General features: G+C 44.8%; 1 protein-coding gene across 1 annotated transcript in view; it reads left to right on the forward strand.

Annotated features, from left to right (window-relative positions):
- Positions 1–15,944, forward strand: part of lrrc4ba (leucine rich repeat containing 4Ba) — a 34,551-nt gene that overhangs the window by 966 nt on the left and 17,641 nt on the right. The window lies entirely within an intron of this gene.

The raw sequence follows: 15,944 nt of genomic DNA on the forward strand, positions 1-15,944 counted from the left end.
TGCGCGTGGAGCAGTGCGCGTGGAGCGTGTGCAGTAGACCAGCTGGATGAGCTCCTGAGTTGTATGATAGAGAGGATATGTTATTAATGGGGTGTTGGAAGGTGAAGTGGGGCACTGAGGCAGGATTAGACAAGTGTGTGTGGTGTGTGTGTGTGTGTGTGTGTGTGTGGGGGGGGGGGGGGGGGGGTTAACGCACTGGCAGAACTCTCCAACACGGCAAGTCTTTTTTGTGAGATTTGCATGTAACGGAAGAAGATGAGCGACAATTGAAATCGTCGTGATCCATTTTTGTGTCGTATAAAAATACAAATTATTAATCACCGCTTGTTTTTTTGCCATTTGCGTTTTACGTCCTCTGCTTTTTCATTATTCGTGCAACCGTATTACATTTTAACCCTCACCTCTAAACTTCGCCGCCACAGCTCCACACCCTCGGGTGAATGACCCTGACTCCCCCGCCTTACGAGCTCTCGCTTAGCAGAATATTCATTTCATTAGATCCAAAATGGGCAGGTGGGAGTACAACTTTAAGAGGGTGGTACGTTTTTTTTTTAACGTTGCCTGTAAAGATATGTATTTTATCCACTCGCATTGAGGGCCTAACGGTCATGGAGCGTATGCATGGACCATGCACCAGTCACATGAGGCTTGTCACGTGATGTCATATTTAAAAAGACTTCCCGCTCAGGGCAGCGAGGAGAACAACATGTCAGCGGAATTTGTTCGTCTTGAACTTCGCGGCTCCTCCTCCTCCTCCTCCTCCCTCTCTCCGCGACCGAAGCGTTACCTCAGCCGAAACCAATTCGAAGTGGGCCAGGTGACGAGGAGGCCGCCATTTCTGAGAATGTGGCCACTCAGAGGAAAACAAGAAAATGGTCTATTCAGCATTTTTTTTTTTTATTTTTAAGGATAGAGGCAGGTTAATACCTCGTTCTTTAGAAATTAAATTTGGGGACAAGCTGTACTGAATTAGTAGGCTAAAGGCCTGGGAACAGAGGGGAAATATAGCAAAATGTAGGTCACATATCCTTTTAAATACGGGAAGATCAAAGCCATGACAGCACTTGAACTAATATGCATGTTATTAAAATTGAACAAAGTCTTGATTCACAAGGAAAGGTTATCAAAGACAGTTGATGGGCTGCTGGTGGAATGTTTTCCGACTTTATTCCCTCTTTAAGGATTCTGCACCTGCAACAGGCTCCATGCTCAGACACTGGGGGCTTCAAGCTCTTCGTTGTGGGCATTTTTCCAATATATTTGCACTGTAAAAAAATCTGAAATCATCCAGCTTCCGTTGGTACGGCGGGAGACCCACGTTGTGTTCCTCAGCAAAGAATATCCAGAACTTTCCCACCAATCCAACGACTTCAAAAAAGACCCCACAAATAAGTGTGGCCATCTTAATTTCAACACATAGGCGCTCGCGTGCCACACAAGCGAGCACCGAGTCCTTCGCGTGTTCGCAAATGAACAACCGGCTGAGCGATTCCAGTCATTCCCGGTACCGGGACCAGGCTGCTCTTTAATTTCCGAGGCGCACCGCTTATGCATGGCCGATGAGCTTGATGAAAACAAGCAAGCGGGTTAACGGGGACATGGTAAATTACACCGGCACACCTGGCCTAGAGGGAAGGTGTGACTTTGAGATAATGCTCAGCACCCCGTTGCTCCGGCGCTGCTGGAATCGGAGAGGCATCGTGGATTATTTCCAGAGGAGATGTGGGAAAGTCAAAACTAACACACATATAAACTATTACCCCCTAAAATATTGCCCAATGTCACCGATGTGAGCCTCATGTTGCGTCCAATCTGGTGATCGTGTCGCCCGCTTACTGTACTTAACCCTCCTGTTATGTTGCGGGTCAAATTGACCGTCAAAATTGAAAAGGAAAAAAATAAAAAAAAGCTTTTCTCAGATAACTTTCTCGCTTACCTTTTTTTAGTGTAATCAACAAAAAAAAATAAAAAAAAAATCAAAATGCAACCCCCTCCTAACAGACCCGATGTGCAGGTTTATCAATTTGGAATGATGTGGGTAATTTCTTTCTTTTAAAATGTAGGACAGTCTTTCTTATTCCCCACCAAGTTTCAACACACCACACACACACACACACACACACACACACCACACACACACACACACACAATACACCACACACACACACCACACACACACACACACAATACACCACACACACACACCACACACACACCCCCCATATTAGTTATTCATTACAACTTCAAAACAAAGAATCAGTTGGTTGTTAGTGTCAGGTGGTTATCTCTGTGTGCCTGTCCTGCTAATATGGAGCTCTTCTAACTTTCCCCTAATACACCTTTATTGGAGGACATGGGACTGTGAGTTTTCTTTCATGTCACAACTATAAAATATATAGTAGTAGTATTAATACAATCTCAGACGCACACATTCTTTCTTCTAAACCCCCCCAGCTGCGAAAGGAACTACAGATACTATTTGGGGAAGAACCTTTTTTTTTTCCTGCGGAAACACCACACCCACAGGGGAGGGGGGGCCAAAAATGGTAAATGAGAAGTCCTACAACATTACACTGTGCAGATACAGCACGACACCACCAACCAAGAGGTGTGCTGGCCTTGTTTTTCCTTTTTCATCTATTATTTATGCATAATAACACCATAAAATAAACAGAACTTCTATTTATCTACATCACCCCATGAAAAAAAAAAAAACAAAAAAAAAATATAAAATTTAAAAATTGCAATTTAGATTTAGATTCTTTCAATGTAAAAAATTGATTGAACATGTATTTTCATTTAAACGAGTGAGTTCTCTGATTGAACTCGATCTGATGGAGAGAGGATAAACTCAATTCCACTAAAAAAATTTTTTAATTTGTGTTGTGTTGGATGAGAGATGAGGTACAAACTTTTTAGAATTTTTTTTTTTTTCTTTTCTTTGATTGATTCATTACTTATCAAATTGAATTGACCCATCTCGCTGTATGTAAGAAAAAAGAAACATACAGTTAAAGGGATAAAGAACTGCATTCATTCCGAGGGACGTCTCCGCTGCTGCATTAGAAAGCAAAGAGAGCAACTGTTGCCCTAAATTCGGTGCCTGTGCGAGTGTGTGCGTTTTGTGGGCGCCATGTGTGTGCGTGTGTGTGTGTGCACGTACACTTAATTCCTGCATACGAGCAGGAGAGAGACCGAGATTGTAGATGACACTAAAACGTCTCTAATCAGGGCGAGCTGGTCCCCGATCTCATCACGAGGGCCGAGCGCATCGCGGAGGGGACGGCAGCACGACGCGCTGATGCACAGAGGTTGAAGTGCGTGTGCGTGTGTGTGCGTGTGTGTGCGTGTGTGGGGGGGCTTGAGAATGCAGCACGATGACCCCCCCCCACCCCCACCCCCCGTCTGAGACGCCACGTGCTCTCGACTCGGGGACAGAGATCTGAGATTCTGGTTTTTTTTGCGCATGATGTGGCACTATTTGAATCTCGTATCCGGGGGTGGGGGTGGTAGGGGGGGGGGGGCTGAGTGTGAGTGTGCATGAGCACTGACCCATCCACAGCAGAGAAATGCTGAGCTGCCCATGAAGGCGGTGTTGGAGTTGGACAGCAACACACCACCTGAACGGCACTCACTGGAAGAAACAGCGGTAGACTTTTACTTTAACTCTATAAGGCGTTTATTCAAAATCAGGATACAAACAGACAATCATGCGCATGGACCCCAATCCAGAGCTGTCACCAATGGCCCCAGCGCTGCAAAAAGGATGCTGAGCAGAGCTCGCACGGCCATTGAAATAATCAACAGGGACAGTTCTGATTGGTCAGGAGTAAAGAGGGCGGTGTTTTCTCATTGGGTCTTGTTCCTCTGCTTCCGCCGTTGTCGCTCCTTCATTGGTTCTTGTGGCCAGCCAATGAGAGCATATGTTGTGAAAGTGTGAGAAGAAAGATGGAATTCACATGTAGCTTCCTTTGAAGCTCGGGAGTTTTCTAAGATAGTCTTATCTCTTCCTAGGTGGGATGCGCTGTGGCGAGAAGGTCGTTCCCAGGATATTTACAAAGGGCCAGTGTAGGTGTGTGTGTGTGTGTGTGTGTGTGTGTGTGTGTGTCAGAGAGGGCTGTGGTTGAATCCAGATATTAATTGTCAAAGCTGGACCTTTCCTTATCTTATCTGCGCTCAGTAGTTGTCTCTGTGGCTCTCCTGTTCATGTGAGCATGAGTGTTGCTTTGTTCTATTCAAATCTAGGGTGAGCGTTGGTGCATAAAGTTCTTTCGTGTGTCACTGTTATCTTCTTTGATTAGTTCAGGCGCTGGACTGCCCTGCTAAAGTTTCAAACCTTCCACAGTGATTTTCCACTTTCCACATAACATTTATGCAAACAATACTAGGCTGTGCTAAGCTATAATATATATTCTTTACAGCGGTGTGGAGACAATTAGCCGTGATTGGTTGGATCGAGGCTCTCCCGTCCGGGCCTGGGTGCTGACCCCTCTGGGACCGCGATGACCGTCCGAGCGTTAACTATTGATTCACAGTTGGAAGAATGGCGACGGTTAAATGGCACAAAATGAACGCTATAATCCATTGAATTGACGTAATTACAAACGGTGAGATTTCCCCCCCGAGGAGTTTATCCTCATCACGGCCTAAAGTGACGAGAGATGCTCCGGAAAAAAAAATGGACCCGGGCGGATTCCTTCGCCCTCCCTCCCCGTGAGCTCGGGAAGGCGCCGTGGGAGGGCCGTCCGGCTGCGCTCGGTCAGATATCCGATCATGTGCTTCGAAAGACGGTCAAAAGTAGCCGCTCGCTCGCTCGGCCGTCACGACCGTAACCGGAGAGACGGAAAACAGTCGGGTGGCTCGATGCCGTCTGAAACGAGAGCGCGGTCAGCCCCGCGTGTCTGAAATTGCGTTTGGCAAAGAGAAGAGATATTATCTCCTTCTGGTTAGATTAAGTATTCCTAAATGTGATTGGGTAATGAAGGCGGTCGGGCCTCAGCGACCACCGTGCTCCGCAGCCGGCTCGGCCGCATCCAGGCCCGGAGTCTCGGGGGGGGGGGGGATGTGTTCCGGGTCAGCGGTGGCAGGAGAGCTCAATACGGCACCGCAGAGTCGGGCCGGGGCCTCTGCTCTGTCTGGACTCGCCGGCTGGAGGCACCGCGGCGGCGGCGGCGGCATACTGATCCTCACGGCGACACGATAAATATTGCTGATGGCATCAGAGCAGTAGACATGAAATTAGAACCCTGATGACCAAAGTGTGATGTTTGACAGGTTTTTTGTGTTAGTCTTTCTCTCTCTCTCCCGCTCCTCGTGACTCGAGGATGACACGGACGGGTTTGGTTTCCACGGCGCCCGGATGCATCACGACGAGACGCGCGTAATCAGTGTTGCCAGGTCCGCGGTTTTCCCGCGGAATTGGGCTACTTTTGAAGTGTTGCTGCGGGTTGAATTTTTTGTCCGCTGGTTCGGGTAGACCTATTTTGCATGCAAATTACATGAATATCTTTAAATAAAAATCCATATTTTAAATGAAATAATTTATTCATACCCAAATCCTACCAAACTGACTCCAGATCAGCACATACACACTTTATTTCTGATAATATACTGTATCTAATTACACAAGGCCATTTTAGGACCTAGGTGAAATAACTGTTTCGGGAAAACTGTTTTTAATGCTGGCATACTAAACATTTGGTGTTACTTTGTAGATATTACAATACATTTGGCAATGATAGCAATGCTGTTGGACTTTAAAAGCAGTGTATATGGTTTGGCACGGGCATATTTTGAGTTCTGATATTGGGCTGTTTTTTGGGCTGGTTTTATTGGCCATTGGGCTGGTTTTGATTGGCCATTGGGCTGGTTTTGTCACACAGACCTGGCAACCCTGCGCGTAATCAAACGTCATTTTGGGGGGGGGGGATGTGGTTGGAGGTCGTCGTGTTTATACACGCCGACGTCACGGTGCGATGGCGGCTCCGGAAGAGGCCGAGCAGACGGCGGAGGAGGTGGTCAGTGAAGCTCGGGCGCCATCGCCGTGATAAATCACAGATCGGGCTGAGCGGTTAAGACGATTCCTCTCGGTGGCATCGCGTGAAGGCGTGCATGCATCCTCCTGTTTGTTTTCTCATTCCCTGGACTCTCCCGTATATGTAGAGTGTTGACTCAGTTGTGCTAGTTTATTTATATATTTTGCCCCTCTTGCACTTTTCTCTCGTGGTGGCTTTGGAAAAGGGTTGGCGCAGCGATGAGGCGCTCGGGCTCAAATTTCCCTGTGCGGACGACAGAAACAATGGCCGTTGATTGGAAGGGTGCGGTGGCCTCTTGGATACTGGAGTGTCTGCTCGCCAGCCGGAGGATGATGAAGGGATTGATGATGAAGAAAGGATCGTTCGAGAGACACCGCACTTTTAAGAGGATTTAGTTTATTCTTAAAAGGCACAGGTCAGGACCAGACGTCCGGACCGTCTGGAGATTCTCAGGAGGCCGAATTGAGAGAAGTCTAACATTAATGTCTCCAGCTGCTCGTTATATACACAACAGGCAGGAGACACTCATTGATCCCGGCCTTTGTGGTCCAATCACAGACAGGCAGAATCACCTCAGGCAGGTTTTTGTTTACACACTGGGTTGTTAATTTGGACTTTCGGAGGTTCAAACCCCAACTCGAGGCATGTCACACGATACTTGAGCCCTGACTTGCAGTTTTTAGACACTCTGACATTAAAGAGGAGATGAAATTATACCACAATACCCCTAAATACCAATTTGAACATTTTATTGACACCATGAAAAGCTTTTTTGGGGCATTCAGAGCCAGTTCTCTTCTCAGCTGTGCTCTTGTGCTGACCTCTAAAGGATCAGCGTGACCTGCAGATGCCTGTGAGTCAGTCCTCCGTCATCGCCTCCCTCAGAAATGTTGTCATTGGGAAGTTTTGTAAGGCGAAGGCAGATTTCCGATCCAGGAACTTTCCCATCAGCGCAGCGGGGCTCGCCGAGCCGATGCCCCGCTCCGGGAGCTGCAGAGCGGGGCCGCGGACGCCCCGAGCCCCCGCCGACGCGACGGAGACACGCAAGATGGTGAGTGGTTACTATGGCAGGTTACTATGGCAACCTCAGGTCTCTGTGAGAGCTTCCATTTCGCACAGCGTGGGAGAGAGACGGAGAGAGAGGGAGAGAGAGGGAGAGAGAGAGGGGTGGAGAGAAGAACCCGCAGAGAGAGAGAGAGAGAGAGGAGAAAGGTGGAGAAATCAGCAGAGGAGGTGAGGTGTGGAAATAAACAAGCCTTAGGTGAAGGAAAAGAGAGATAGGAGGGGGGGGGAGCAGTGTAAAAGGAGAAAAAGTGATGGAGGTGTGTGAGTGATGGGGTGAGACTGAGGTGTGAGGAGCCGAGCGAAGGGCAGGGAGGAGGACCACGTGGCCCGTCGGACCCGATCGGCACCGCACCCGCCGCCTTGTCATCACGCCGGTGCTGCACGGCGTGTTTTCCACTCTTTATCTCGCCCCCCCCCCCCCCCCCTTTCTGTCCCCTCCTCTCGCTCACCTCTCTTGACTTGGTGTGGCGCCCGGGCGCTCGAAAATGCGAGAGACACACCGTGACAGTCGAGTGGCGAGCGGTCTCCATGGAGACGTCCATCAGTCGGTCCGTGACAGTGTTTTTCGCGGGCACGGCCTTATCGTGTTTGTCAGCGTGAGTGTTTATCTGTCTGTGTATTAGTCAGCGTGTCACTCACAGAGGAGGCCGGGGCGAGGCCTGAATGGGGGAGGGGGCGAGATAGTGTTGCTTATCATGCACACGCGCTTGCACCCGCTGTTTGTTTTTGTTTGTTTGTTTGTTTTATTTGTAAAAAGACACACACACACAACGTGTCATGGAGATGCTCAGACAGATGGACAGGTAATTAAAAGGCGCGTCCACCTCTGCTCCACATGTTGCACCACGCCGGCTGCGTGTTTACTCGCCCCCTTTCTTCAGGTCTGAATTCCTAATTAAACGCTGAGCCCCGTGGCAGTGTGGAGGAGCCACCGCAGCAGGACTGCTGACGGTGCACTCCTTTGTCTTCTGCATATCTCACACGCTATCTTGTCCACTCAGTGGGATGAGCCCCGGTGTACACACACACACACACAGGAACACGACACTGTCAAAACATCGTGTGACCGATTCATATTCACACTCTGGTCTTTGAACTAGCTTTCTTTTTTAAAAATACAATATTTCCCCCGTCTAAGCTACTTTGTATTTTACTTCCGACAGTGTGTAGGAGGCCACGGCTCCACTATATTGATGCCCGTGACCTTGACCTTGGGTCGTAAACTAATACTTGCGATGACATCGCCTGCTCTGTGACGGAGCTCAGGTGGAGCGGTGAGGTTCAAGTGTGTGTTCGTGACATGACGTGTTCCTGCCAACCCACAGACTCTTTTGTGGTTCTGCCTACATCAGAAAACACGTGACTCGACAAGCCACTTCAGATTGGGCTCCACCTTCCCGTCTCACATGCGGGCTCATGTCCTGCTGCCCTCTGAGCATCTCCACCCACGGCCAGCAAAATGATCTTTTCACGAAGAAAAAGGGGCTTAAATGAGGTATATTGAGATATACGTGAAGCTTGTAAAGATACTGTCGTAAAAAAACCACAAAATAAGAATGAACCCGCAAATGAGAAGGATATGTTTCCTTTAACTTTAAAAACGGCACCTGTTAATGTCTCGCTGCTACAGCGTGGTTGAAATGAAGTTCCCCGCTCCAATTAGGGAATCAGCGAGCCGTGTCCTCCTGGTATGTGGATGTGCAGCACACCGGCCTCCTACTGTTAGATTAATATGTAATAATAAGAGTGCACACTCTGGGGCTCTCCACCACCTAAATTGTGCAAACCATATATCCCCTCAGCAGTGCATTACACAAATAAATGAGCATCAAGGCAGGAAGGGACCCTCAGGAAGAATCTAAATCGTTAAAAAACCCTCCAGAGTTTAAAAAACTGTTAAATGGTAAATAAAATGACGGCATGGCACTAACATCGGGCCTCATGCTGCAACATTCTCTTAATTTCTCTTGTATTTTCTTGAAGAGAAAACAAACCTTCAGAACCATCCAAATCTGAACAGGTGTGATGAATCCCATTTGATAAATTAAAGAGGTGTGTGGCTGTTTATAATTAACATTGGTAACGCCCCTTTAATATCACACAAGGGCACCTGGTTTGCAAATATGCTGACGAAAGCCCAATAACTGGAAAGATGGCATCAAAATAAGGTTGTAAGGAAAACTTCAGCAGTATTGAAATGGAAATTTTAGTCGAATAAACTTAAACAAAACAAACATAAAATCAAAAAGCAACTGCAGTATGTCAGCCAGTCAGAAGATGAACATACGTAATCTTCTAAGGGTATTAATTCATCATTATAATTACTTTAAATCATATAATAGTCTACATTTTATCATATTATATTCATTCAATAAAAATGATAAAATCCTAAAATGTAAAACAATAAAAAAAAACAAGTTGTTTCCTTTCTGAATGTTCTCTTACCTCAGAAGGGAGCAACACTTAGAACACACGGATGAATCCCATAAATCAATGGGTATGAACAAAATAATATTACATTGTGGATACTAACACAAATAAGAGGAATATTTCTTCTTGAATCGCTTCCTGCTTGAGGCCCATTGTAATATTTGTAATTACTACAATTAGCCAGAGCCCCATTTGTGTTGCTCAGCTGCGAAACATTGAATTCAGAATGATGTAAACATGTTTCCCTGATGTCCCAAAAGCAATCAGTGTAATTATTTAGATTACATTTAGATGATTCAGATTTCTAAACTATAAATATACAGTTTATAAATGCTACCTTATTGTTTTATGGTAGTTCTGTTCTTAATTGAGGACCACTTTCGCACATATATTGCTCATTTGATGATGCCTTCACATGCTGATAAGATGCTGGGAAATATGACATCCAATAGTTGTCAAAGCTGCCAAACAGCAAACAAACAGCAGTATTTTGTCAGAAATATCAAGTATATATTTAGTTAAAAGTAGAATGTGAACCTGACAAGCAAATATTGTAATGCTGCTGTTCCACTACAATATTATCATAATTGATTGTAGAACACTCGTAATATCCTCACCTATCCAGGGGAGTGTCAGTGAAGGAAAAAAGCATCTCCAGTTTTATCCAAACTAAAATATTTGTTTGGGTCTCAACAAATCCATAAATGTGTGACTTGAAAATCAAAAGGATACATGCAGACAATTACTCTAATGATGACCATGAGGAGTTCACCAGTTTGTGTCACTATCCAAAGGCCCTGTGTGTCCGCACATGGGAATAATAAATGAGCTTAAAGCTCCAATAATACCGTATAAGGCTTCCCATCCTTCCTCATATGTCCTCTATTGACGTCCCGCTTTCAGAGATCCATAAAAAAATGTTACAGTCACGGAAATAATGAAGAAATTATTCCATATAAAAAAATGTCTCGCCACAGCAAGGCCATCCATGATTGCAAAGAGAGGGGGGTAAAATAATATTATAGTGTTATACGATAACACATTTGAAAGGATGGGGATATTATGAGGCTACATTTAGAATGATATTGGTCTGCTCAGGATGATGTCATCATAATTATTAAGTGTCAGGTTTTTTGGACTCAAACTTGCTTCAAAGTAATGAAATATACAATCTGTTGGTTCAAAACTGACAGGACTCACAAATCGCATTCTTACCGCAGAGAAAATGTAAAATATGAGAAAAACTGAACTCAAATCTTTTGGTTGAATGTTTTCTTGCGTGAGGCCGACTGAAGGCAGAGGAGCCGGACCCCCGTCCCAAACGCAGCATGAACAATCACATGGAGTCAAAGCCGACACGCCACAGTTTGACCTCCGGAAAGACATCTCACACACACACACACACACACACACACACACACATACTCGTGTGTGCCCACAGATTGTGCCGTTTACAACGCTCTGTAAATGGCTGAGAGACGTTTGGCTTCCTCCTCAGCGCACAAGGAATTTAAATTCATCAACACGCTTAACAACGTTAACCCTCCTGTTACCTTTCGGGTCAATTTGACCCCATTCAATGTTTAACGTCGGTGTTCTTTCGGGTCAATTTGACCCCAGGCTGTTTTTCACTGTGTCAAACATATAAGAAATATCAACTTTGTTATATATTTAAAGGGCTATTTAGGTAGTCAACAAACAAACATAAAGTACCTCACACTTAAACTTGGAAAACAATATTAATTCTAATAATTTTCTGGAGGTTTTAATTGCTGGGGTCAAATTGACCCCGAGGGTAAAATATGTCAGTAAATATAAAGGTAACAGGAGGGTTAAACTTTGAATGGGGTCAAATTGACCCTAAGGCAACAGGAGGGTTAAATACGGATTAATGGTTCCCCGGATCGACGCCTTCGACCACAGAGCGGACAGCAGTACGTGGATTTCATTTGAAGCGTTTGAATGTGAAGATGTTAACGTTACGACAACAACAACAACAAAACAGACTTTTATCCCGGCATGTAGTGACAAGTGGCACGACGCCCCCACCGGTTAGGGATGTGAACATGCGGGGCAGGTAATGTAATGTCTGTTAATGGGAGCGCTTTAGCAGGGGGACGAACACATCGACTTTTAATCTGCAGCTCTTGGCCCCCGCCGAAGGGGAGGAGGTCCCTGCTCCTGTAGGAGCCCTCCTGAATAGATCAGGGCTCCTCTCTGCATCCTCAGAATCAGAATGAGCAGCGGCGGCGGCGCATCTCTGGACATTGTGAGTGGGAGGACGAGGCGGAGACGGATACAGTGCAGAGGGGGGCTGCAGTAGATCCTATTTGACAAGGATGAGTGGTGATTAAAATGTGGAACGCTGAACGCGCCGGGTTAAGAAACCTCATCAGGCTGTTGTACCGTTTTCTAAAAATAAGCCCTTATTGTGATATTGCTCCGATAAATCAAACCGAACTGCGTGTTGTGGGAAGAAGACAACAAAACAAACAGGCGTTCAATGCGTGAGGCTGTCACAGCATCCGAGGCTACACGTGCTGTCATGAGATGAAGTTAAGGAGCTTAATAAGTAAACAGGGTGGCAATGAGGAGGAGTTATGTCTAATTAATAGTTTATCACACCATCATGAGCTCAATTGACCTTCTGTACGTTGAGTTGAGGAGTACAGAGTGAGAGATTAGCTGGTAACAAGGAATTAAGAGACAAAAGTGCATAAACTGCATTATGAATATGGTATGGAGACTCCGCCCACTCCTCCTCTCTACCTCCATCTGCCTGATGGATCGTGGAGGTCTCCATCGTGGAATATGCCTACTATGAACTATTCATACACTCTGTCATATTCATTGAATGTATTTAAACTCTAAATCTGTCCTTCTGGTCACATGACATCTATTGTTCTGTCCATCCTGGAGAGGGATCCTCCTCTGTTGCTCTCCTGAAGGTTTCTTCACTTTTTTCCCCCTGAAGGGTTATTTGGGAGTTTTTCCTGATCCGATGTGAGGTTTTGGGGCAGGGATGTCTATGTGTACAGATTGTAAAGCACTCCGAGACAAATTCGTAATTTTTGAAATTGGGCTATACAAATAAACTGAATTGAATTGAATTGAAATTACAAAAGCAACATGATATAGTGAAACTAATGTTAGGAAAAGTACTCTGCCGTGTTTTGTGTAGTACTGTGTAGTTGGTGATGATGAATTTGTTTTAAGAAAACTTTGATGAGCATCTTTTCATAATCCATTGTAACGTAATTTAACTCTTTCAAGATGATGGGACTCTGAGAGCAGATTATTTCTATGATTTGACACTGTGACAGGCGTCTTGCCGTCACTGGTAGGTTCCCCTTTAAGCACCACGGAATGATCAGCCAGAGCGATAGTTTGTAATATACTTTATTGTATACGACCGCAGACAGTGTCTCTGCTCCAGCACTCCATTTGAAGACAAAGCCTCGCAGATACACAAACACAGATTGTCATCAGCTGGTCTGATTGTCATCAGACCAGCTGATGACAATCAGACACCGTTCCCTGAACCACACCCCGCTCACCCACTCTGCAGGACACATTTTCATCTCATGCTGATATTACATCGAAGGCATGTGATGGAAAAATTGAGATTATTGGTAAATTCCTAAGGGCAAGGGTAGGATTATTGTTAAATACATTGTGGTGTCAAAAATGTCATCTACTCATAATGTTATCCTTTTTGACTCATTTCCAGTTTCTGCTCAAAGTTTTGGCTTTTGTTCCCGTTCTTTAACGGCCTTTAGGTCTGTTTGTATATTTATATATGTATGTATATATATATATATATATCTTCTTGTCTTCGTGGGTTCGTATATATACAGTATATATATAGTATATATATATATATATGTTTGGATATAAATATACAGTATGTATATTATACAGTCTAGTAAGAAGATATAGTAAGAAGATAAATATATAAATATATATATATGTTTAGATATTAAATATACAGTATGTTCATATATATATACTGTATATATAAATATATATATATATGTTTGGATATAAATATACAGTATGTATATTATATAGTCTAGTGAGAAGATATAGTAAGAAGATAAATATATATATATATGTTTAGATATAAAAATACAGTATGTTCATATATATATATATATATATATTCATATATACAAACTCACAAAGACAAGAAGATATTAAGTATACAGATATAAAGTATACAGTATGTTCGTATATGTTTATATATTATAATTGTAATCAAGCAGACGTGCAACCATGATATTCCTCTTCATGGAGGCTCTGGATCCTGGTTTATTCTAAAAGGAAACATATTGAAGTTATTATCAAGAGTTAGAATTAACAAAAGCCCCATCAAGGTTAAAACGTGGGTGTTTTTTGACACCTTTTTGTGTTTATTATTATCACACTGTTTTGCTTTGTAGTCCCGTTGAAACATTTGCAACTATGCTGCCAGGCAGTGTGGACTCCTCCACGGCCTCGGTCTCATTATCTAGTGAGGTGAACAAAGTTTCCGTTGTGTGTTCGTTCGGTGCACTTCAGAAGGATTCCTAATATAATATATGCATTGCATACAGCAGGACAGCTTTGTCAGTGTCACATTAAATCGTAGAAGAAGCTTTTTATACTTTAGACTTATTTCATCCCTTAAGGAACCACACAGGAAACCAAATCCCCCACCTCCTCCTCCCCACGCTCATTCCCCAGTTCGTCCCATTACAACCAGTCACTTTAATGATATCCGCTATCAAACACAGATTGAGTCAATAAATTCAAACTCCAAATATGTCTCGACATAATCCTTTATACTTGTGGAGAAGCCACTGAGCGCGACAGCAGAAAAAAAAGAAGTCAATATCAAGTCCAACAGCCGTTTTTCCACCTGAATCTGGGAGCATGCCGGCATTACACACCCCTGTCCTTAAATCCCTGTTGAGGTGGGGGATGGAGGGGGGGAGTTATCGACTGGCATCATTGATTCACCTGTACTAACATCTAACGTCTGAATATTTCAATAACCTAGGGTTGGGGGGGGGGGGGGGGGGGTTGGGGGCGCTCCTTACCCTGGGAGCCAGACGTGAATCAGGTATAACTGAGGCAACACAAAGGATGTTAGTACTCTATTAGTCACAGTGCTCACAGCGTGTGTGTGTGTGTGTGTGTGTGTGTGTGTGTGTGTGTGTGTGTGTGTGTGTGTGTGTGTGGGCCAGTGACGTCAGGGGCTTCATTCACCAGCAAGGCCAGAGCTCGTCCAGCTCCCTTTCAGTGGCGTGGGGTGGGAGGGGGGGGACAGCGGAGGAGGCCTGGCGGAGGAGACGAGAGGGAAGGAAGTGCCGGGCTTCCTCTCTGCCACCCAGCACAATACGACACAGCGGCATCCTCCTCCACCCCCCCCCCCACCCCTTCCCCTACACCCCCTCCCCTAATTTAAAAGCCATTCACAAGCACCTTCTATCATAGCTCTGCATTCCCGCCCCCATCCCCCCTTCCACGATCATTAAAATGAGAAAACCCTCTGCGTGACTCTGCTACTTCTGCGGAATAAAATCGTTTTCTTCTTCTTCTTCTTCTTCTTCTTCTTCTTCTTCTTCTTCTTCTTCATTTCTTTCTCCCATTAAATCAGAGCTTCTGTGTCCTGATGCAGAATTTCTCTTTTTCCTTTTTTTAAAGCCCCCATGGTCTTTCATCCCAAAGTAAATTTTGCCTGGCGGTTAGTCAAATGCTTTAAATGTTTATAAGTGCCTGTGAAGAGTGTAAGCTTGAAGTGTGATAGACTACCCTGGGACCAGGACGGGGGGGGGGGGGGGGGGATATGAAGGGGAAATTAGGCCCGATGAACAAACTAGGCTAGAAATGCATGCTGGTTGCTGGCAGACTGGAGAAAGTCTGGATGGGATTATGATGGAATTGTGGGCTGATTATGGTGGAATTGTTTCAATAGCAGGATTACGATCTGACATGACGACAGAGGGATGCCGAAACAAATTAAATGTGTTACATTCTAATTATTACATATGTATTTATCTTCGATGGCACCGTTTAATTTTGGTTTGGCCTCCACCTGCTGGATGATATCCTGCACGAGCAGATATTGCAGGCTGAGCGAGGAGCGCCTCCCAAATTACAATTTAGTGGTGGTTTTATGTTAACACTGAGGGTATTATATTATCATACATCATATTATTATCATTTTAACGCTGATTTATCATGTCCTAAATGTGTCTTCTTCGTACGAGCCGTGCAGCGTGGAGATCTCACTTGTGATAGAGCATCTCCGTCTTGGCCCGGGAAAGGCCTGGAGAAATTAACGTCGGGGAAAGTGAAAGACCTCTTGATTGTATTGTGGTCCGTCATATTCTCTTCTAATAAGAAGCAGTGAGATGAGACTGATTTGGT

The sequence above is a fragment of the Pseudoliparis swirei genome, chromosome 23 (assembly GCF_029220125.1).
Source record: "Pseudoliparis swirei isolate HS2019 ecotype Mariana Trench chromosome 23, NWPU_hadal_v1, whole genome shotgun sequence".
NCBI classification, from domain to species: Eukaryota; Metazoa; Chordata; class Actinopteri; order Perciformes; family Liparidae; genus Pseudoliparis; species Pseudoliparis swirei.